The sequence below is a fragment of the Pongo abelii genome, chromosome 11 (genome assembly GCF_028885655.2).
Source record: "Pongo abelii isolate AG06213 chromosome 11, NHGRI_mPonAbe1-v2.0_pri, whole genome shotgun sequence".
NCBI lineage: Eukaryota > Metazoa > Chordata > Mammalia > Primates > Hominidae > Pongo > Pongo abelii.
Genome location: NC_071996.2, coordinates 100,164,261 through 100,186,843, shown reverse-complemented (window position 1 = coordinate 100,186,843; position 22,583 = coordinate 100,164,261). Strand labels below are relative to the sequence as shown.

Sequence of the window (22,583 nt, the reverse complement as noted above, 5' to 3'; positions counted from 1 at the left end):
TCATTTATGTATTATCTGTGGCTACTTTTGCACTGCAACAGCAGAATGGGGTAGTTGTGAAACAGACTATATGTGGCTCACAAAGCCAAAGATATTTACTATCTGGTTTTTTAGGGAAAGTTTGCTGACCCTTGCCCTAAAAGGTTCATGACTCTGGGTCTGGGATCAGTGGGTGAACTAGGCATCCTGTGTGCCCTCTGAAGTCACAGGCAGTAGATATGTGTACTATATACATATTTTGTGTGAAATGAATCAAACTATTTCATCAAGTTCTTAAAAAGGTATCTGACTCCCAAAAGATTAAGAATCACTGTATCTGGAAGGTCCTGACACAAACAAACAAACCTTCAATAAAGAAAGGTAAAAAGAGTTAGTCAATGATTTACCCTTTTAGTACTTTCCTAGACTTGAGTTGAACAAGCAATTATGTACAGTACATGCTACTAATTCTCTTAATGTAATTCAATTGTGAAATACTGAAGTCCACCAGGGAGAGGAGTTCTCTTTAAAATCTCTAGTGTTAAGTAGAAACAGAAGTAGTCAACTACATCTTCAGTGTAAGAGGAGCTTTGCCACAGGGAGGTGGATTACATCTGTCTGGTCGGCTGAATGCTTTATTCAGAAGGCGAGTCATTTAGTGTAGCCATTGTTCCATGGCAGTGCAGGTTGGTGTGGCTTTTGCAAAAGCTTTTGGCAGCTTCTCCCCAGCTGGCACTGAGCACAACAGGACAATGGTTTGTGACATTTTTGCAAGGTAAGCAGAGATGAGGCCAGGGACAGGCTACTCGAGAAGGCAGTTGGGCATTTGTCCAGGGCCTGCGGGTTGTGACCTGTACTTCTGAGCCGAGGCCAGGCCAGCAAGCTTCCTTTCCAGTGTTCTGACATCATGGGAATCCACCCAGCCTGTTTTGTGGCTGTGGCCCAAGCCCAGGGAAGCCCAAGGCATGGTTACTATATTTTCCTAATGATCATGAGCAAATGGAACTTTTGTTCTGTCATACATACCAAAAAAGATTGTACTGGACCCTTAATGGCCTTCATTTCTTTTTGGGAAAGTGACAAACAGTTGCTAACTGGTAAAGGTTAGGGGAGCTTAACTTCAGTTGTAACTTATCACTGAATTAGATAGGTTAACTACTGTTACACATAGACCCCTAAATGTATGATGGATGTATGATGTATGAAGTTTAGGTCTCTTTATGAACATATTAGAAGGGTGGTCCTTTTCCAAACAGGATCCCAGGTAGCAACAAGTGGCCTCTAAGATCACTATAGGGGTTGTGTGCAGTCCTGTCACCCCAAAGGGAAAAAGAGCATGGAGGAAAAGCATGGAAGGATTTTTTTTTTTTTTGAGACGGAGTCTCGCTCAGCTGCCCAGGCTGGAGTGCAGTGGTGTGATCTCGGCTCACCGCAACCACCGTCTACCAGGTCAAGCGATTCTCCCGTCTCAGCCTCCCAAGTAGCTGGGATTACAGGCACCCGCCATCATGCCCAGCTAATTTTTGTATTTTAGTAGAGACAGGATTTCACCATGTTGGCCAGGCTGGTCTTGAACTCCTCACCTCAGGTGATCTGCCTGCCTCAGCCTCCCAAAGTGCTGAGATTACAGACGTGAGCTACTGTGCCCGGCCAGCATGGAAGGATTTTTACAGGCCAGCTTGGAATTGGCATACATCACTTCCGCTTATATTCCATGGACCAGAATTTAGCCATGGCCATACCTAGCTACAAGGGAGGGTGAGGAATTAGTGTAACAGTGTGCCCACAAAGGGAGAGCATGGATTTTAGTGAGTAGTTAGCAATCTTGGCCACACCAATTTTTGATCTTAGAGAATTCTAGTAATGCCACTTATTTGTCTGGGAGATGTCTTATTCATCCACAGTTATGTACTGAGTTGAGACCTGTGTGCTCAGTGCTAGGGACACAGCAGCGAGATGACACCCTTTCCATGATAGAGCTTACAACATAGCAGAGAAGTCAACAAATGAGAAATCACACTGTGATGCATTTTTGAAAGAAAAAATCCGGGATGCTATGTAGGGAGAAGGTTAATCATGAGGACCTGATAAAGTGATGTGTAACCCGAGGCTTGAGAGATACCTAGGAATTTGCTTTGCCTTTGTGGGCTGTTGGGTGTGTGGCAACAGATAAGCAGGGGATGGAGGGAGGGAGAGAAATGAACACGAGTGGTTGAATGAATGAATGAATGAATGGATAAAGAACACAAGGAGGGCCTGAGTTCTTAGGTTGATGTTATCACTTTTTGGGGCCCATAGGCCCTTTTGTTCCACTCACCCCTCTTTAGACTCTCCATTTAACTCCCCCTTTCCCCTCCTTCAGGTGTGTACAAAGATCATTTGACCCCACACTCTTATCCAGCATGTCCTCTTGTCATGGTTTTCTTTTGCCAGTGCCCTTGGGGATGAGTCATAGTGACTATTTTTGCTGGGGGTGGATTAGGTAGTTTAGGAGAAGTGGTTGTTAAGAAAGGGCATAGACAGATGGAGGACACATAAGGATTGGAGAGCTAATCCTGGAGGTGCATTTCAAAAGAGAAAAGGGGCTGATAACCATGTATTTAAATGTCAAGGAAGGAAAATAAATAATGCAGGAGCCACTACTCACTAACTTGGAAGACCATATTTGTCTTCTTACCCCTTGCTTTTCTTTCTTTCCCCCTATTTATTCACTTAATTATTCTTTTCTGTCCTAGGTTCTGAGTTTTTCACCTTCCCCTGCCCTTACCTCTCCATGCTTTTTGATGGGTCACATGTTCTCTGGTGTAAATCACCCATTAATTAGCTGATCCTGATATAGAAAGTCATCTCATTCAGCTTGGCCTCTGTGTTTTTCCAGACTTGATTTCCCCCAATAGTATTTATAAACCCTGTGCCCCAACTAACCACATGACTTGACTCATTGAGATTTATTCTATTCTCTCACCCTTTTCTCACTTCTCCACCCTTCCAATTCCATTTGTCCTTCCATACCTACTACTTCCTCCATTAAGTCGTCCTACTTCTCACTTCCTTTCTATCTTCTCTATCACCTTCTCAACCCAGCCAAAGAAACCTACTTCTACCCTCAACTCCCACAGCTCTTTGTACTGCGTTAATCACTGTTGACTACTGCTTAAAACTGTAGCTGACCCTTGAACAACACAGCTTGGAACTTGGCAGGTCACTTATATGCAGATTTTTTTCCAACCAAAGGCAGGATGAAAATACAACATTCGTGGGATCTGAAACCTGCATACAGGGAGGGCTGACTTTTCATATATTTGGGATCTGCAGGCCCAACTCAGGGACTTGAATATGTGCAGATTGTAGTGTATGCGGGGGTCCTGGAACCAATCTCCCACATATACTGAGGGAAAACTGTATATGCTTGATGACATGGTCACTATCTTATTCACTCTCATCTGCTCAATCGCCTAGTCCAGTCCTTGCAGCATATTTGACTGAATGACTCAACCCTACTTTATTGCTTATGCTGAGCCAGTTTTTGGTAGCTTATAGTTCATTTCTCCCAATGAGGATAAATTGTTGAATAGAGGAAGCATCCAGCTTAGTTAGTTTCCCTCAGGTATCATTTATAAGACTGGAAATTCTCCTTGTAAGATTGAAAATCTGTAGATTGAATTAAGGAGCCATTGAAGGGTCAGGAGGGGCACACTGAGTCTTTTTATGGTTTCTATGGTTAATGGCATACCAGGGCCTGGAAATGTGGGATGATCAGTGTACACTCTGAGAAATCTATTTACATCGACCCAGATTTGGCAGATAGCTAGAAAGATTTTAGAAGCCTCCGCCTGACTAACCAAACTGAGCTCAAGATGGAGAATAGCATCTGATTTCAAAATTTGGAAGGCAGAGATTTTATAAACCAAAATTTGAATTCAATAAAGGCATTTTGAGGATTGTGTTATGACAATGTGATATCAAGAGGACACTTTTACTGTGTCCTACTGGAACAGGGACAGAGACAAAGTGACGCCTGTCAGTGGTGAATGATGATGATGGGGAGGGAACCATGCTATGTGAAGAGTGGTTGAAGAAACTGGTGATGTTTCACACTTGGAGAGGACAAGAGAATGGCCCCAAATAGTTTAAGTTAACACTGTCAAATTAAAACAGAACTAGACTAGGCTTGTCATTATGTCATGTGGTTGTAAGCTATAGAAAATAAACTGTTAGCTCAAAAGATAAGAATTAACTTAATAGACCGAGCTGTCTAGAGAAGCAATGAGTCGAATTGGCAAGAAGTAAGCTCCCTGAAAGACCGCTAGACTGGAGGTTTGAAAGGTGACTAATATGGTAGCACATATGGCCCCATTCTCCTATCTTGTGACCCTGGCCAACATTGCTAATGGTTCATGGCACTTTTTTTCCTTTGAGTCTTAGAGACTAAAATTTCTTCTCAGGATAGTACTATGAAACTGAAGTGCATGTAAATTGAAACTTCCTCTCCATGCCTGGACGAGGTAATGTTTAAAGTCTCTTACAACTGTGAAAGACTATAGTCCCAAGAGTTGTGAGTTTCACATGATAGCAAATTCATGATGTTTATTGCTTTTTTTAAAGTATCATTAATAGAAACACACACATTATCATACCAAATAGAATTAACAACAATGCCTCAATATCATTTAATATCCAGAGAATGCTCCATTTTCTTTTCTTTTCAGTAGTTTCAAAAATATCATTTTTTCAGTTGAATTGTCCCCAAGTTGATCATTTTAATCCATCTACTTTATACAAAAATTTTTTTTGTAAAGCTGTTAAGGTTTATTATTTGCTCTAATAGGATTTGACCCAAGTAGATTGATGTATTTTGCTTACTCTCTTCAGTTCCAAAATGGGATGCTTTGTGAATACAATGGAATAAATCTTGAGGTGCAAGCTAAGCTTATGTTGGTAAGGAATGTATAGTAAACAAAAGAGAGAAACCTATTACAGCTGCCATTCTCGACTACAGGAATTAATTCAGATGGATTAATTATTGGATCTCAAGAGCCAAGTGAGAAAAAAAAAAAGACACTATATGATGAGGGGACTTTTCAAAGAAATAAGCCACATTTACAATAGTAAGCTTGTAATACGTATGCACGTGTATATGTATGTTAAAGTGTTGCACTATTTCTTTTAAAACAGAGTATATTTAAAAAATCCACCAAGAAGGACTCAATATTGGCTCCACTCAAATAACTTGGGATGATCAATTTAATATCTTCTCTAAGTTTTTCTCTGCTTGATTATATTATGTCTAATACTCTTAAACATTAGAAATACAAACTATGTAGCCCAGCTTTTAAACTTCTAGATTTTTATGGATTTTTCTCACCTACATATATCCTACTTGATTTTTTTTCTTTTTAATAAATAATTTGATATGAAGATGAAGGACTGAGATGTTTTGCCAGCTTAGAAACTTGGGCACCTTCTAAACGAGACCTGAATCAGAAACCACTGGGAGTAAGGAGGCTGCAGGGAATGGCGGTGGCACACTCAGGTCCCATAAATGATAGAAGTGCACGGTGACCATGAGTGATGAATGGCTCAGCTCTCATCAAGCACCGTGCAGGAATGCAGGCGCAGTGTGGCCCAGGCTTTTCAGACTTTTAAGAGAAAATACAGGAAATCTCTAAATTGTTAAATGTCAGTTCCAAAAGATGACCTAACAACGTGCAGGCCAAAGAAAACACATCCGTGGGCCAAATCTAGCCTGCAGGTCACCGTTTTGCTAACTGTGGATGAGATCAGCAAATATTCAGTGATGAAGGTTTCTCTGGCCACCTGCATCTAGAAAGCAAATGCCATGGTTGCGAAGCCAAGGGCCCCAGTGTTCTGGGAAGAGCAGTGGCCTGCTCTTTAAACATTGACACTGTTTCTGGCTCGCTGATTAGGGGCCGGGGTGGGGGAGGTGGAGGAAAGCTGATGGTTTTTTCACAGATCTGAGAATGGTGCTTTTTGTCTTGAGGGTAGGTGCCATCTCTCAGCACATGCCTGACAATATTGTCACTCTCCCCATCCACTCTCATCCACGCCCCCCTTGTTGGACCCCTGCCCAGGATGTGGGGCTGTAGTTTGGAAGCCCCGACCTATACCCTGTAAAGAATGATTTATGAACTCCAGGCAGCACTGAGGCAGGCTGCAAAGATGTGGCTTCACAGCCATTTAAAATGTGCAAAGGCAGGTCTGGTTTGCATCATTACTAATTATCCTGTGGAGGACGCTCAGCAGCTTGAGGCCTGAGCTCTCCAGCACTGGCCATGGAGGCCAGAGACCCAGCCTCCAAAACAGAGACAAATCTTATAATGGTATATGATTTGTACCCTCACATACTAGAGATGGATGTTTTGGAGCTATGGAGAAACATTTCAAGTGTATGGCATTAGTATTATTTTGCAATTACTGGACATTTTTATGGTACAAAGAAAAATCTAAGAATTAAAAATGTACTTTGTAAGTAGTTTGAGCATGTAAACATAAAGGATATGGCCCTTTCTTTACGTTAGATATGCATTTGGATGGAGGATGTAATTGTGAATAAATAAGGCACATTATTAGGTAGAAAGAAGATAATACTTAAGATGGTAACTGTTTGAAATTAATGTATAAATTCAGGGCAATTTGGTGGTAGAAGCTGAGTGGGGAAACTTGACAAAGTAATTCTAAACTTTATCTAGAAGAATAAACATGTGAGACTAGCTAGGAAACTCTTGAAAAAGAAAATTGATGAGGGAAGGGTTTCATAAAATATATTAAAACAAATTACAAAACAATAGTAATCAAAACAGTATGTTAATGGCACAGGAATAGACAAAGTAGTAGAACAGACTAGAAAATCCAGGATTAGAAGCAACTATATATGGAAATTTGGTATAGAATAAAGGAAGCATTTTTTTTTTTTTTTAAGAGTCAGGGTCTCTCTCTGTCACTCAGATTGGAGTGCGGTGGTGTGCTTATAGCTCACTGCAGCCTCAAACTCCTGGGCTCAAGTGATCCTCCTGCCTCAGCCTCCCAAAGTTTTGGGATTACAGGCGTGAGCCACTGCACTCAGCCAAAGGAAGCATTTTAAATCACTGGGGCTGGAATGGATTATTTAATAAATGGTATTGGAACAACTGCTAGATAGATGTAAATATGTAAAGCTGAATCCTTACCTAATTTGTTATACCAAGGTAAATTCAAGATGTGGAAAATAAAAATTTGAAAACAGTGGAATACAAAAAGGGGAAAATATTTCTGCAATCTTGGTATGGGGAAGGACTTTCTAAGCATAATAGAAAAGATAAAAATAATGGAAAAGGTGGTTACCTTTGTCAGTCAAGTAAACATCTAATATTTTTTTGGCTATTTGCATTTTTTCTTTGGTGAGTGGCCTCTGCATGTCCTTTGCCCATTTCTTTATTTGGGTATTTATCTTTTTCTCAACCTCACATGGCATCTAAGGATTCAAATAAAACAATGATATACTGTCATTCTTTTTTTTTTAGTTAAAAATTTTTTTTTTTAGAGACAGGGTTTCACTCTGTTTCCCAGGCTGGAGTGCAGTGGCATGATCATAGCTTACTGCAGCCTTGAACTCCTGGGCTCAAGCAGTCCTCCTGCCTCAGCCTCCCAAGTAGCTGGGACTACAGGAGTGTGCCACCATGCCCTGCTAATTTTTTAACTTTTTGTAGAGACAAGTTCTTGCTGTGTTGCCCAGGCTCGTCTCAAACTTCTGGCCTCAAGTTATCCTCCTGTTTTGGCCTCCCAAAGAAAGTGCTGGAATTATAGGTGTGAGCCACTGTGCTCAGTGTGGTGTCATTCTTGACCCTCCAGTTGGCAAAGATGAAAATCAAATCTCAACCACTCTGATGCCTTTTTGGGGAGAGTAATTTGTACTACCCTTTGGAGAGCAGTTTGGCAGTATGCATCAACATTCTAACTGTGGGGGATTCATCCTAAGAGAAATAATTGGTTAACTACATATACAAAAAGATGTTTGTTGCTATCTGGTTTATAATAACAAGAAATTGCAAACAAGCAATAGGTTATTTCTTAAATGTATCACAGGACATCCACCTGAGGTTGTATCATGTTATCTTTAAAAAGTGTGCTTTGTATTTATCTGCATATGTATTTATTACATATTGAAAGGTAAGCTCTTCAAGATATATTTTTGAGTGAAACAGTTGTTAAACAGCACATATCATGTGTATTTGTAGGTATAGAAGAAGAGATCTAGAAGAATATTCTCCAAAACATTAATTATAGCTGAATCTAGGTGGTGGGATTTTTGCCTTTTTCTTTATTTCTTTATGTATTATTAAAGTTTTTTTACACTGACCATGTATTATATTTAGAAATGGTAAAAAATTTATATAAATATACACACACACACACAAACACACACACACACTCACAAGAAAGCAAACAAACTAGCTTCCCAAATTGCTTTGTTTACTATAAAGATTTGACTTTTAAAATGTGCTCATTGTATTTGTCAGTTTGAATAAGTGCAGAGCACATTTCAGTGGCATGGTACTTATTACTCATGGTGACAAGCATAACGGCGCTCCCATCTTTTACATATTGCAAGGGCTCTTCTCATGGCATTAGCTGGACCCTGAGGAAGTGGTGTTTGTGGGACCTGTTGCCATCTTAGTAGAATTCTTTTCTTTCTTCTACCATCATCACATTTTATATAATAAATTATGGGAAATGGATTATTAGTTTTGCTCAAGCTAAAAATCAATTAAAACTTTTCAGATACCTTTTACTTTCCAATTTCTTTTACAATGAAAAAATGTAATTGAGAAACTTTTAAGAAGCTTTTTGGAAAAGTAATAACTCTTACGTTTCAAAAGCGAATGGGCAGAGGTAACCACATACCCAGATTATTCTTAAAAGACATGTTTAAATGAAAAGGATATAAAGTATATTTTAGATCAACTAATTGTGCCGGCCCTGATTTTTACCAAGGACCTATTGCTTTGGGTTTCAAATGTTAAATAACTATATGATTATGACAGCCAGAGGGCCTTCCAAGTGTAAGTTTGTAGATGTATTATTATTATTATTATTATACCCTTGAAACACTGACTTTAAAAGACCTGAAATGTGTATATGTTATTCAGTTAGGTAAGAAGCCTAGGGGGTTGGAGAGGTAGGTAAGATTTTTTACCAGGAGGTTGCATAGCTGGTTATAGCCAGGTCACTTGCCAACTGTCTGCTCAAAAGGCTATTTCTGGCAGTGTAGGATAGTATAAATGGGTTTCTCACTGTGTATTTTCTAAAGTCTTTCTGCATGTAACACAGGCTGTCTTTTCCTAATCTCTCAGTTCCCCTTTCTAAACCTCTTTCTGGTTTTCCCTACTCCTACATGCTCATGTCCAGAGTTTCTGATATAATTCCTTTACAGCCAAGCTGCTGTGTCCTCACTTAATATATTTCATTTATTGGTAAATAATCCATGTCAGTCACACCAAAATACAACTATGAGTATAGAGAGCACTGGGCTTGGCTTGGAGATAGAAGTCTTGGGTTCTATGGGTCCTTGAGCAAGCCAATTAACCTCCTCTGGCCTCAGTTCTATAATGTGGGCATCATAATAAACTTTATAAGGTGTGGTTAGGGAGATGAGATGATGTATGTATATCAGTTAGGGTTAGATTTGGCTGCATTCAACAGAGTAGCAACAAAAACAGCAAAACAGTAGTTTTCAGTAAAGTAGACATGTAGTTTACTAAAATTTCAAAGTTTTGAATAAGATAGAAGTTTATTTATTTCCCATGTGCAAGTCCAGAGATAGGCTGTCCAGGACTAGCATGACACTCCATGGTGTCACAGTCCAATCTTTGTTTCCTTTTGTGCTGCCATCCTTGGTAGATGGCTTCTATCTCCTTGCTCAGAATGGCCACTTGAGCTCCAGCCATCACATGCAAATTCCAACTAGTGGGAAGGAAGAAGGCAGAAGAAGGGTATGCCCTCTCTCTTTAAGGACACTTCCACTAAGGACACAATTGCTTATATATTGTCCAGAACTGCATCAGGTGGTGATGTACTTTTAGGAACCTAAAAATCAGGGTTCTTATTATGAAAGCAAGAGAGATGCTGGGGTAAAACAGCAGTCTCTGCCATGGTATGTAATAGCCTTTTGTGGCCTAGGAAATGCTCTGAGTACAGAAATATGTATCATTTATGTAATACTGTCATGAACAACCTCAGTTCCATTCATTCATTCACCAAATATTTTTAAAATACTTCTTACAGATGTAGCACTAGAGCTGACACCCTGAATACTTCATTGTATACTTTCTTGGTCAATTTATGTTAACTCCAAAAAGCATTGAGGGAATCACATTGCTGCAATTTTTTTCTGCTTTGTTGAGCACCTGGGAACAGAACATGATACCATGTCCCTTTCTTTGGGAGAGGGAGGGAGAAGGGCGACACTAGTACATACTAAATGGTGGCTCTTCAGCTCAGTGGTACCGACACTGTGTGTTTTTCCCTCCAGCATCTGTGTTTTGTCATCAGTGCTTCATGTTGATTTATACCTTGCATCCTCACTTGCTTTTCATATATGCGTTTTCTCCTATTGAAAACACACATGCAGGATTGACTCTTCATCTTCTGACCTTGTCTCTTTCAAGCAGGGGACACTCTGTGTTTGAGCAGGCATGCATTTTATTTGGGAAGCAAAGATGGATAGATAGGCAAACAAGCATGCATAACCTAATGGCTGGGCAGTATTGCCCATTACCGGCTTTTCTCAGGAAGTCCCAATATGTAAGAACACTTAAAGAAATAGGACCTCCAGTCACAGGCTCAAGATATTCCATTTGGAAAAGATCTAGAGATGTTTGACATCCTGTCTCCTCATCTTTCAGTAATAGGCAGTGCGTTTAAAAAAATCTTTTTTTATTATGAAAATTTTCAAACTTTCAAAAAACAACAAGAAGCCCACCACTAAGAATAAATGTTAACACTTTGCCATATTTACTTTAAAAGAACCATCATAAAATTTTATAGATTTAAACGTTTGTTCCATATGTAAACATAGGCTCACACCCTTGTGTCATTCATGTTTTTGCATGAATGCCTCCTTATCTGGGACACCTCCCCGATCTTTCCATGTAAAATAGCAACCCTTAATCAACCTCTAACTTCTCCTTCCTAGCACTTCTCACCACCTGACATATGTAGTGAATTTATTTGTTTGTCTTCTGTTTTCCTCCACTAACTGTTCAGCTCCATGAGCCCATCATGGCTTTGCTTACGGTTGAGTCACCTGCACCTACAGTGGTGCCAGCACTGGCTAGGAATGCATGAACAGAGCTGAAGCCTCTTTTAATCTCCCTGACCCATCACCTCCCTCCCCGCCTCTCTCCCCAGGGGGAACCACTGTCCTGAAGTTTTATCCTTGTCTTTATATACTCTAATTTTATCAATACCTTTATGTGCATGTATATACATAAATGCTAGAACAATAAACAGTGTTGTGTATCTTTAAAAACGTTACATATGTGAACAGTTTGTATGGTCTGTAACTTGCTTTTTCTCACTCAACATTATATGTTCCAGATTCATCTATGTGGATACATGAGCATTTACTTCACATATTTCATATTCCTACGATATTCCTTGTAGGCTTTTATCACAGTGGATCCATTCTTAGTTACAGCTTTTTAATCATGGCTCTATCAACCTCCTTTTGTCCTAGGCTCTCTGATTCTGACCTGTGTTAACGATTGTACAAATAATGAACATGGGTTAGGAAAAAGGATTAAGATGGTAAGTTTTATGTTATGTGTATTTTACCACCATTAAAAAAATTTAAAAACTTATTAAATCATATACTTTAGAAAAATGGGGTAGCAAGAGAACCATGTAAGAATTTTCATAAGGACTGTACTGTTTGTAAAAATAACACCATTATAAGTTGTTTGTTTATTTATTTATTTATTTTTGAGACTAAGTCTCACTCTGTCACCCAGGCTGGAGTGCAGTAGCGCAATCTCAGCTCACTGCAACCTCTGCCTCAGCCTCCCGAGTAGCTGAGATTACAGGCATGTGCTATCATGCCCGGCTAATTTTTGTATTGTTAGTAGAGATGGGGTTTCACCATGTTGGCCAGGCTGGTCTTGAACTCCTGAACTCAGGTGATCCACCCACCTCGGCTTTCCAAAGTGTTTGGATTACAGGTGTGAGCCACCACACCCGGGCTGTAAGTTGTATTTTTAGGGAATGAATTTTACTCAGCACCATTGAATCCATTTAATTATAAAAATCTCTTTTTCAAAGCCTTTTGACTTTGTTCTCGGTACCTTAAAAATAGATTTCCCTCAGAAATGATATATTTCAATATATAGGTCTCCCATATTAGAAAACCTTGATGGTTTTTCTCTCAAGCAGGGAAACTAGAGAACAAATGTGTCAAGGTGCCCTAAAGTAATATTCAGAACTTGGCTTTTGACAAGATTCTAAATGTCAGGGAAGTCTGTTTTTGCTATAACATGACAACTCGACTTCAAATATAGGTACAGAATTACTGCAGTGCCTGGGTTTTCTTTAGGACACATTTAAATATCCTCTTTGTGAGCTCCCTATTAAAAGAATACTTGCTAGAGGACAAAGTTTTATTTAGAAAGGGTTTTGAATATTTTGTGATATAATTGTAGGTGTCACTGAAAAAGTTAAGGAAGATTTTACCACCTGTAATTTTGAATAATGACTCAGTAGTCCAGGACTCAGTGTGAAACTTTTCTAGAAAGATCACATGATTGATCCTGTTTTGCATTTTGCTTATAGAAATTGTTGGGGCTGTACTATGAATATCTTGTTTCTAAATATACAGTCAGACTTTAGCCATTTAACAATTTCAAAACAGGTCTTTTTAATGCAAACTAATAAATTTGGTTAGCATATTTCCTCAAACTTTATTAAACTTGAGTATGGAAAAACAATTTTAAAACATATATGGCAGATAGCTAAATTATCTATTTAACCATGGCTGTTTCACTTCTATTCAATCAGCAGACAGTGATTGAGCATCTACCATGTTCCTGGTGCTGTGCTAGGGGTTGGGACTATAAGATGAATAGGACAGTTGGTCAGGCGTGGTGGCTCATGCCTGTAATCCCAACAGTTTGGGAGGCCAAGGTGGGTGGATCACTTGAGCTGATGAGTTTGAAACCAGCCTAAGCAACATGGTGAAACCCTGTCTCTACTAAAAATACAAAAAATTAGCTGGGTGTGGTGGTGGGCACCTGTAACCCCAGTTACTTGGGAGGCTGAGGCATAAGAATTGCTTGACCTTGGGAGATGGAGGTTGCGACTGCACCCCAGCCTGGGCGACAGAGTGAGATTCTGTCTCAAACAAACAAAATAAGATGAATAGGACAGGGTTCCCGCCCTGCTGGATCATATAATCAGGTGAGTGAGACAGACACGTAAGCCAAGATCACAGAGGAAACATCAGTACAGCAATAGAGGTAGAAATGTTCCATCACTGCATGTTCCTGGTGTAGCCAGGGCTCTTACAGCACTAGACTCCTATACTCAGCAGTGTCAGGAAGTACATGGGTAGGGGGATTTGGCTGTGGCGGGAGAGCTTTTCAGCTTACCTACCACCTTTATCAACCACCTTCTTCAAGCTATTAAGAATAATAATGGGGCTGGGCGTGGTGGCTCACACCTGTAATCTCAACACTTTGGGAGGCCAAGGTGGGTGGATCACTTGAGGTCAGGAGTTCAAGACCAGCCTGGCCAATATGGTGAAGCCCCCCTCTCCACTAAAAATGCAAAAGTTAGTCGGGTGTGGTGGCGGGCACCTGTAATCCCAGCTACTCAGAAGGCTGAGGCAGGAGAATCACTTGAGGCTGGGAGGTGGAGGTTGCAGTGAGCCAAGATCATGCCACTGCACTCCAGCCTGGGCGACAAGAGTGAGACATTATCTCAAAAAAAAAAAAAAAAAAAAAAGAAAAGAAAAGAAAAAAGAAAAATAACGGACATGGTAATAATAATAGGAGTAATTTTTGACTTAGGCAATTGTTTTCTCCATCTTATGCTAAATATGACTTAAAACATCTTTTGAAACCTTTTAATTGAATTTCTAAAAGAAGGCTTAAATTTTTTATAGCAGTTTTAGGTTCACAGCAAAATTAAGCAGAGTTAAGAGACTTCCCCTATACCACCTGCCCCTACACATGGTTGCCCTCCTCCCACTATCAACATCCCACCCAAGAGTGGCACATTTGTTACAATCGATGAACGTCATCATGACATACCGACACTTGACGATCACCCAAAGTCCCTAGTTTACGTGAGAATTCTGTCTTGGTGTTGTACAGTCTGTGGGTTTTGACAAGTGCATATCTTACATCCACCATTATAATATCGTATAGAATAGTTTCACTGCTCTAAAAATCCCTTTTATTCTCCCTAATCATCCTTCCTTCTCCTGTTTTACTGAATTTTAAATTTCATTTTATTTAATTTTCTCATATAACCTAAGTAAGAACAGCCTGCCAGAAATGTAAAAGTAGTTCCAGTTAGACTGTCACTCCAAAGCCCTCCCAAACAGACATTCTAGCATAACCACTGACTATATTAGCTCCTTTGATCATCTGTCCCTCTACTTGAGAGCTGCTGTGTTTAGCACAACTGCCCAAAGTTTATGTCAAGGTCTGTGGCATTAGATCCTGCAGTTTCAAATCTTGTTGATCACCAGCTTCCTTCTCCCATCACTCTTTGGCCACTATCATCTTCACAGAAAACTCGGAAGTTCCCGAACAGATTCACCTCTGTACTCCTAAGGGCTGGGGGTCTTCTGTGGTTCAGATGTCTGATTATAATAGAAACAGACCTGTTTGCTTTTAGAGAAGCAAATGTTTTCTGTGTTCAACTGAGCTTGTAAAATTTCATTAAGAAACTAATCATTAGCCCTGATTAAACAAACACTGGATGCTTGGCATGAATATTTTAACTTCCTATTTCTAAGCTGCCTCAGCCTTCTCAAGTACTGATTGTCAGCTGGGACCAATAATTTTCCTGCACAGTTTGCCACTCCATCATCAGGGAATCTCCACCACCCCCAGCCCCATCAACTAGGGAAGAAAACTAAGGCTCTCCCAGTGCCCCAAACATGAAGCCACTTCTCTGATGCTCATTAAAGAAACTTTCACAATTTAAATAGAGAATCTCACTGCTGCCTACTCTAATACAGGAAAGAGACTCTAAACTCTGCATCTCATTTTAATTCAACTTGAAATTGCCACCAGTTTCTACCCTTCCATATTTGCCTTCATGAACATTTCAGACTTTAACAAAAATCAGATCTTTTTACTGATATTAAAAAGACATATGAAAATGTGTTTAGCATTAAGCATTTATTTTCAAGTCTAAGAAAGATCAAGAGAGATAAAGATGCACAAAGCTTAAAGAAGTTGCTTCCAGTGACTCAGTCATTATTAATATTTCTGTAGGCACAATGAATTGGAATGGTGTTAGAAAGATTTTCTCTAGGGAAGACTACATTATGACAGCATTTTCCAAAGTGTGTTTCTCAGAGTCCAGAACAAGTCTGACAAGTGTTTAGGAGGGAAAGAAAGGGAGTTTTGTGGCCAAGTAAACTTGGGAAGCACTTCTACCACAAATTTCCTTGTATTTTAGTGATTTACAATGTAACTGTCATATTAAAGGTTCTGAGAATTCCTGCCATAAGGGAATCTGTTTAACTTTCTTGAACACCGTGTTTCTCAATGTCATTTGGCTTTGAATGCCTCCCAGTTTTTTTTTTTTTTTTTTTTTTTTTTTTTTTAGAAACAGGGTCTTGTTCTATCGCCCAGATTGGAGTGCAGTGGAATAATCATGGCTCACTGCAGCCTCAACTTTCTCAGTTCCTACAAACCTCCCACCTCAGCCCCACCAAGTAGCTGGGACTACAGGCACACACCACCATGCCCAGCTAATTTTTGTATTTTTTGTGGAGATGGGGTTTTGCCATGTTGCCCAGGCTAGTCTTGAACTCCTGGACTCAAGAGATCCATCAGCCATGGCCTGCCAAAGTGCTTGGATTACAGGCATGAACCACGTACCTGGCCTCCTCCCTCTTTTTAAAAAAAAATTTTTAACAGCTGGGATGATCCCTCAGAGCCAGTGGAATATACCTTGAGACATACTGCTCTAGAATTAGAGTCTCTGGAATAGTCTTTGGCAGTGGTTCTCTAACTTGAGTGTGTATCAGAATCCTGGAAGGCTTGTTAAAATACAGATTGCTGGGCTTTACCCTCAGAGCTTTTGATTTGGGAGGTCCAGGGCGGGGCCTGAGAATCTGCATTTCTAGTAAGTTCCGGCGATGCTGATGCTGCTGGTTGGGGACTGCACTTTGAGAACCATTGGTCCGTGGTCAACTGGGAGGAAAACAGAAGTTCTGGAGGTGGGAGCGGAGTAGGGTATCACAATCCACTGCTACATAGTATGCAAGTAAATTTATTCACTCAACATATACTGATGGAATCTGCTATGTGTCAGGCACCATGACAGGTGCTGGGGTTGTATTAGTGGTGGACACAGGCCTGGTCCTTGCATCAGGAGTTTACAGTGTAGTGGAGAGAAAGGAAGTAAACAGGTAAAAGAAATGAATGAATAGGTACTTATAAACTGAGAAGACTGCTATGAAGAAAGGCAAGTGTGCTATGATACTAACAAAAGGTAGTTAGGAAAGGTCTCTTGAGGTGGCAGTGACATTTAAGCTGAGACTGGCCATGAGAAATTGGGGGCCATGAGAAGACTGGGGGGAATGTTTCAGGCTGGATAAAGACATGAGCAAAGGCCCCAAGGAGGGTTGGGGGAGAGAGTGCAACTTCCAAGAAGAGAATTAAGGCCAGTGTGGCTGAAAGAGAGTGAAAGAGGGGGAAGGTGGTAGAAAAGGAGGTTGGAGAGGAGACAAGAAAGGGGCCGGTCATCAGAGCCGAGCGATGAGTTTGGATTCCACTTAGATGCACAATGTTCTGGAGAATATTTTGGAAAGTCACTCTGGGTGTTGTGTGAATTACAGATTGTGACAGGGAGAGTAGAAGCTGTGAGAGCAGCAGGAAGACCATAGTTCAGGTCAGGGCAGAAATGATGTGCCTGAAGTAGGGTGTTTGCAATGGCCATGACGCCATGTACTCATGAGCTCTAGGGGGCGCCACTCACATGGATTACGGTACTTCTAACGTCTACATGGGGAGAGCTGCAGATTGCTTCCAAGTGTGTCATGAAGGTAGACCACTCAGGATTTGATGATGGATTCAATGTGAGGGGCAAGGAAGAGAGAGCATCTAAAAATGAGTCCTGAGTTCCCAGCCTGAGCAATAGGGAGAAGAAGGGGAAGAGCTAGAGGAGAGAAGGAGCAATTCATTTCTGAGAGAGGAGACAGAAATAAAGAGTTGCTTTGCAGGGGACAGCAAAGTGACTATTGCCACTGTTATTCTGCACATATAGTAACTGGCTGTTTGCTGGTACACAAAGGAAATGATGATGGGGTTTAATAAATCTTGTTGTTACAGTCCCCTGTATATTTTAATAATCAATGACTGCCTGGTTACCCTGAGTTTGAAAACAAATAAGGCCATTTAACACTAAACATAATGTTGTCTTTCTATAATAATTCAGAGAGCACTTCAGAATCTCACAGAGACTTTTACTATTGCAGTATAAAAACCACCCCAAAGTTTAGTGGCATAAAACAGCCAATTGATGATGCTCATGGATTTTGTGAGTTAAGAATTCCAACAGGCACAGTGGGATAGCTTTTCTCTGTTCTCTGGAAAGACTTGTCAGCTGGGGTGACTTGACAGATGGGGGCTGGAATCATCTAGAGGTGACTTCACTCACATGTCCGGTGGCTGATGCTGGCTGTCAGCCTGAACACTTCTGTGTGGCCTTTCCATGTGGCCAGGGCTTCCTCTCAGCAAGGCAGCCACAAAGTTGTTGAACTTGTGACAGGGTGGCTCAAGGCTCCAAAGACAAGTCATTTTTGCAAAACTCTTGAATCTCTGAATTATACGTTACAGGTAGCTAAATTCATGTTCTGCCCAATAGAATGCTAGATAAAAAGAGATGGCTCTGCTCAACATGCTGCCTCTGGGATAGTCTCACTCTTAGGGAAGAACAGTATGGTAGAGGGGAAAATCTGCATGTTTTGCATGAAACCAAATGACAAAGATCATCACTTTGGCTGGAAGACAGTCATGCAGTTAACAAGTATTTTTTCAGTTTCTTCCACTTGCCCAGCCATGGGAGGTGAAGCAACCAAGTATAGTTCATGCTTATTAGAGAATGTTTGTAAATTAAGACACATAAGAAGTCTTGAATTATTTAAAAACATCACCTGGATGTAGATTTCCCAAAACCCCTGCTCTTAGATGCATTCTGGTGGGCTTCATTGACAAAGTAACTACACAGTATTTTCTTTAAGTGTAGAAATTATTCTTGATTTGGGTTCTGGGAAGTCTTCGATGATTGGAAGATACCCATCTAAGATAGATGGTCTAGCCCTTAGATAAGACCCTTGATGTAAGGTATGTAGATTCTAAAAAGGTGACTATAGGCATCTTAGGAAGTGTGCCAGATGATCCACTGGGGGCAATGAAATATCTACTTCAATCTGTTTTTAAAAAATTAAAATGTATATTTTATGTGTATCTTATTGCATATTAAATATGATAATATAGTGGTGTGTATATGAAGTTTATGAATGACTAAATAAAAATGTATGTGCTCAAAAAACCTTTCTTTTGGCTGACTGGTGGCAGGCGCTGCTGAAAGGCAAATGTCTTATTTCTACCTTATAGCTAAAGCTTTTCAAACTTTGATGTGCATACACATCACCTGAGGAAGCTTGATTTTTCTCAGCATAGTACAAGAGTGACTGGAATTTGGGAAAATGATTCACACAGTCTAAACTCAGACTGATTTATAAACAAAAATACCACATGTATTAATTTCTATTAGCTTAAAAACTAGACCTGTCACTTATGTATGTTATGCTTTTATTCTTGGACAAAGTAATTTCTCTCAGGACACTATATATCACATAAGAATTGACTTGATGAATCTTGAAAAGAAAATTTTTGGTTCCTAAATGGTATTTGCAAGAAGTCAATACAGCCTAGTGATAGGTTATTCTAGGATACAGCATAGAATAGTGGCTAAGAGTGTGAGCACTGGTGGCCAGAGTGCCTGGTTCCAAGTGTGGCTCTGCTGTCTACCAGCTGTTATATGACCTTGGGTTAGGTAATTAATCTCTCCGTGCCTCTATTTCCTCATCTGTAAAATGGGGATATCCTAGTTCCTACCCATTCTGAGCATAATCCATGAAAAATGCTTAGAGCAGGTTCTGGCATATGTTTAAAACAATCATTGTCAGTGATTCTTCTTCTCTATTCTAGGAATATTTCTTTCTAAAGAATTTACTTTTTGTCTAAAATCAGCAAACTTTAGATTCTGTAGCCATATCCTTATCACATAACATGCTCTTTTCAATATTCCGCACTTTCATTTGGTGCCTTTGTCATTTAAGTATCTTAAGGGCTTATAGAACAGGGATCCTTACTCATTCATCTTTGTATCCCTAGAACCTATCACAATGCTTGGCTCTCAAAAGCTGCCCATAACAGTTTATGGCATTACATGTCCTTCAGAGCATGTCTTTGGATTGCAGTTTATTGGGTCCAAATTGTGTTGCTTTTGGCCAAAGGCATAAGCATACTTAGAAAGAAAAGTACAGATCCTGCTTGCCAACTCAAAAGCTTTCAGAATCCAGGAGGCAGTGCCATTGTGTAAAAACTTTAGATTTTACAAACCTCTGTAACAGTCAAGCAAAATCTGCAGGCAGATTTAGGGTTCAACTTTTAAGTTCTGGTATAGATTAAAACAGGATATTGGAACTTACAAATATATGTTTGTTCCCTCTACTAAAGTATAAACTTAAGGGCAAGAACAGTGTCATTTCTCTTTGTCTAAACTTGCCTGGAATCTCTATGTTCATTGTAAAAATTATTAGAAAATCCTTCTGTTCATGTCATAAAATGAGTCAAATCATTTACATTATCACTATGTAAATGATTTTGGACTAAAAGAAGTCCAAGTTTAAAAGCTACAACATACAAATAGATGCTCATAGTTACTATTAAACATTTCTTTCATTGCTTAGGTCTTAGGGTAAATGGTTCCTGATGCTATATATGCCAGCATCATATCTCATCAGTAATGCTTCTACAAATTGTATTTTGTGGCGTTTGCTCCCAGGAAAACTCCAGCAGTTGACTAACTTATCCATCATCTTCTAGACATGGAACAGCATTTTCTGAGCATCTCTAGTGCTGAGTGCCTCTTACATTTGGCCTTCTGGTTCCCAATCTCTATTCCTAGCTGCTTACAGGTACTTGATCACAGATAACCTGAGATCAGAGACACTTCTTGTGACCCACTCACTGTGGTCGTGCTTACTCGACCTTTCTGTCACCCCAGAAATTACAAGTGGCTGTGCCAAGGATTAGATTTTGTTCACTAAAGATGACAGGGTTGTCCGGTCAGTTCCTCTGTCAGGTGACACCTCCCACGGAGTCTGGCACGTTCCATTTTGTTCCTCTGATCCTGAGCATCTCCAGTCATGGGACCTGTTAGAGATCATGTTTACCTGGCCCTTGGACATATTCTCCTTCCTCTTGTTCCGATGGTGCCATCTCGTTTACTCTGGAATTTGCTCAGTCTTTCGAATTCAGCCAGCCAGCCAGAAGGGGCGTGTTGAGGAAAGGGTGAAAACATGGGTTAAATCCTAACCGGCAACATTTGCTGAGTGCTAACCATGTGGTAGGAACTGTGCCAAGTGCTTTTTAAGCATCATTGCATTCCATCTCACACATCTTCAGGAGGTAGGGAGGATGATTCTATTAGCCCCATTTTACAGACAAATAAACAGTAGTTTAGAGGAGGATCTAGTAACTTGCCTAAGGTTATATGGCTCCAAGTGGCAGGGGCCAGGGTTTGAACCCACTTCTTCCGCCTCCAGGGCCCACTAGGATGTACTGCCATCCTCAGAGATGGCTAAAAACCAAGGTAGAATAAACTAAATAAAAAAAAAAACAAAAAACAAACCCCCCCCCCCCAAACCCAGGGAACACAGAGGAAGGGACAACCACTTCTGAGAGGCATTGCTGGGAATGCATGGAGGAGGCTGAGGGTTGGGCTGCAGAAGATGAGGAGGCGGCAGGCCCAAATGAGCGGAGGCCTGGTGGCGAGAAAGCGGACGTCCGGGGCAGGAGGGGCCCGCGACCTGAGGCCCGGGGCAGGGGTTGGGGCGCGGGAACCCCGCAGCAGCAGGGGAGGGGGCTCACCGCGCATGCTCCCGGCTCCGAGCGGCCGCGAAGCCCGCCTTTGTTTGTTTCCCACCCAGGAGCCGCTGCGGTGGGGGAAGGGCTCTTCTGAGCGCTGCTCTTCAGCTGGGGGAAGGGTGCGACCTGCCCGACCCCGCAGTGTGGCCGCCCCCAGAGAACAGTGGGGCGCCTCAGAGGGAAAGGGCTTCCGCTACCAGGCCCCGCCAGGGAACTCCAGGGACCCCGCAGCTGCGCCTCCCGCCCCTCCCCACACCTTTGACCTTGTGCTGCCGGAGAGGGGTCAAGAACCGCAGGCACCAAGGTGTCCTGCTACCCAGACGCAGCCGGCGGTGTCAGAGGCCAGGCCTCCCGGCACCCGAGTAATGTAGAAAGCGCCCACTCAGCCAGATGGGAATAAAGGAGCCTCGTCCCCCGGGAATGGAACTTCCCCACCAACTCAGGTTCTAGCCCAGCGACAGGGCTGGACCAGGATTGGGCCTGCAGCACACCGCAGCCTCTTAGGAAAGTCCATCCTTCTGGGAAATTCTTGAGGGGTTGAGAAGAGTAAGGACGCCACGTGACCCGGCTTCCTTTTCTTTTTGTACTTCCTGAAGCACTCGGATGGATCCACTCCCCCACTGTAATCTCTTAAACCCTCACCTTTTAAGAAATAGCGTTGACCGGGCGCGGAGCCTCATGCCTTTGGGAGGCCGAGGCGGGCGGATTACCTGAAGTCAGGAGTTCCAGACTAGCCTGCCCAGCATGGTGAAAACCTGTCTGTACTGAATATACAAAAATTAGCCGGACGTGGTGTCGTGCGCCTGTAGTCCCAGCTACTCGGGAGCAGGAGAATCGCTTGAACCCGGGAGGTGGAGGTTGCAGTGAGCCGCTGCACTCCAGCCTGGTGTTAAACTTTTGCTCCCCAGTCCTCCCTCCGAGCACTGGGCCTGCCCTGGCCTGTTAAAGATCACCAGCCCACTTCTTCCACTTTCCATGACTGTTCCAACATCTAGATTTCCTATGCCTGGAAATGTTCCACACTAGTAGTTTCATTTTAATGGGAGCCTCTAATTTTTTCATGGGCATGTTGGGGCTAGCCAGAGACTACTAAGTAAATGTCCCACATCTTTAAAAAACTCAGTGCTGGTTTCCTATTCAACAAGCCTCTTGGCCTCCCAGGAACTGGCACTGTGGGACTGGTTGTGGACATAGTGTCACTCTCTAAGGACT

The 22,583-nt window shown here is 41.4% G+C and overlaps 1 protein-coding gene across 10 annotated transcripts in view; it reads left to right on the top strand.

Moving 5' to 3' along the window:
- Positions 1–22,583, top strand: part of ANKRD44 (ankyrin repeat domain 44) — a 322,401-nt gene that overhangs the window by 126,452 nt on the left and 173,366 nt on the right. The gene's annotated exons all lie outside the window — the stretch shown is intronic.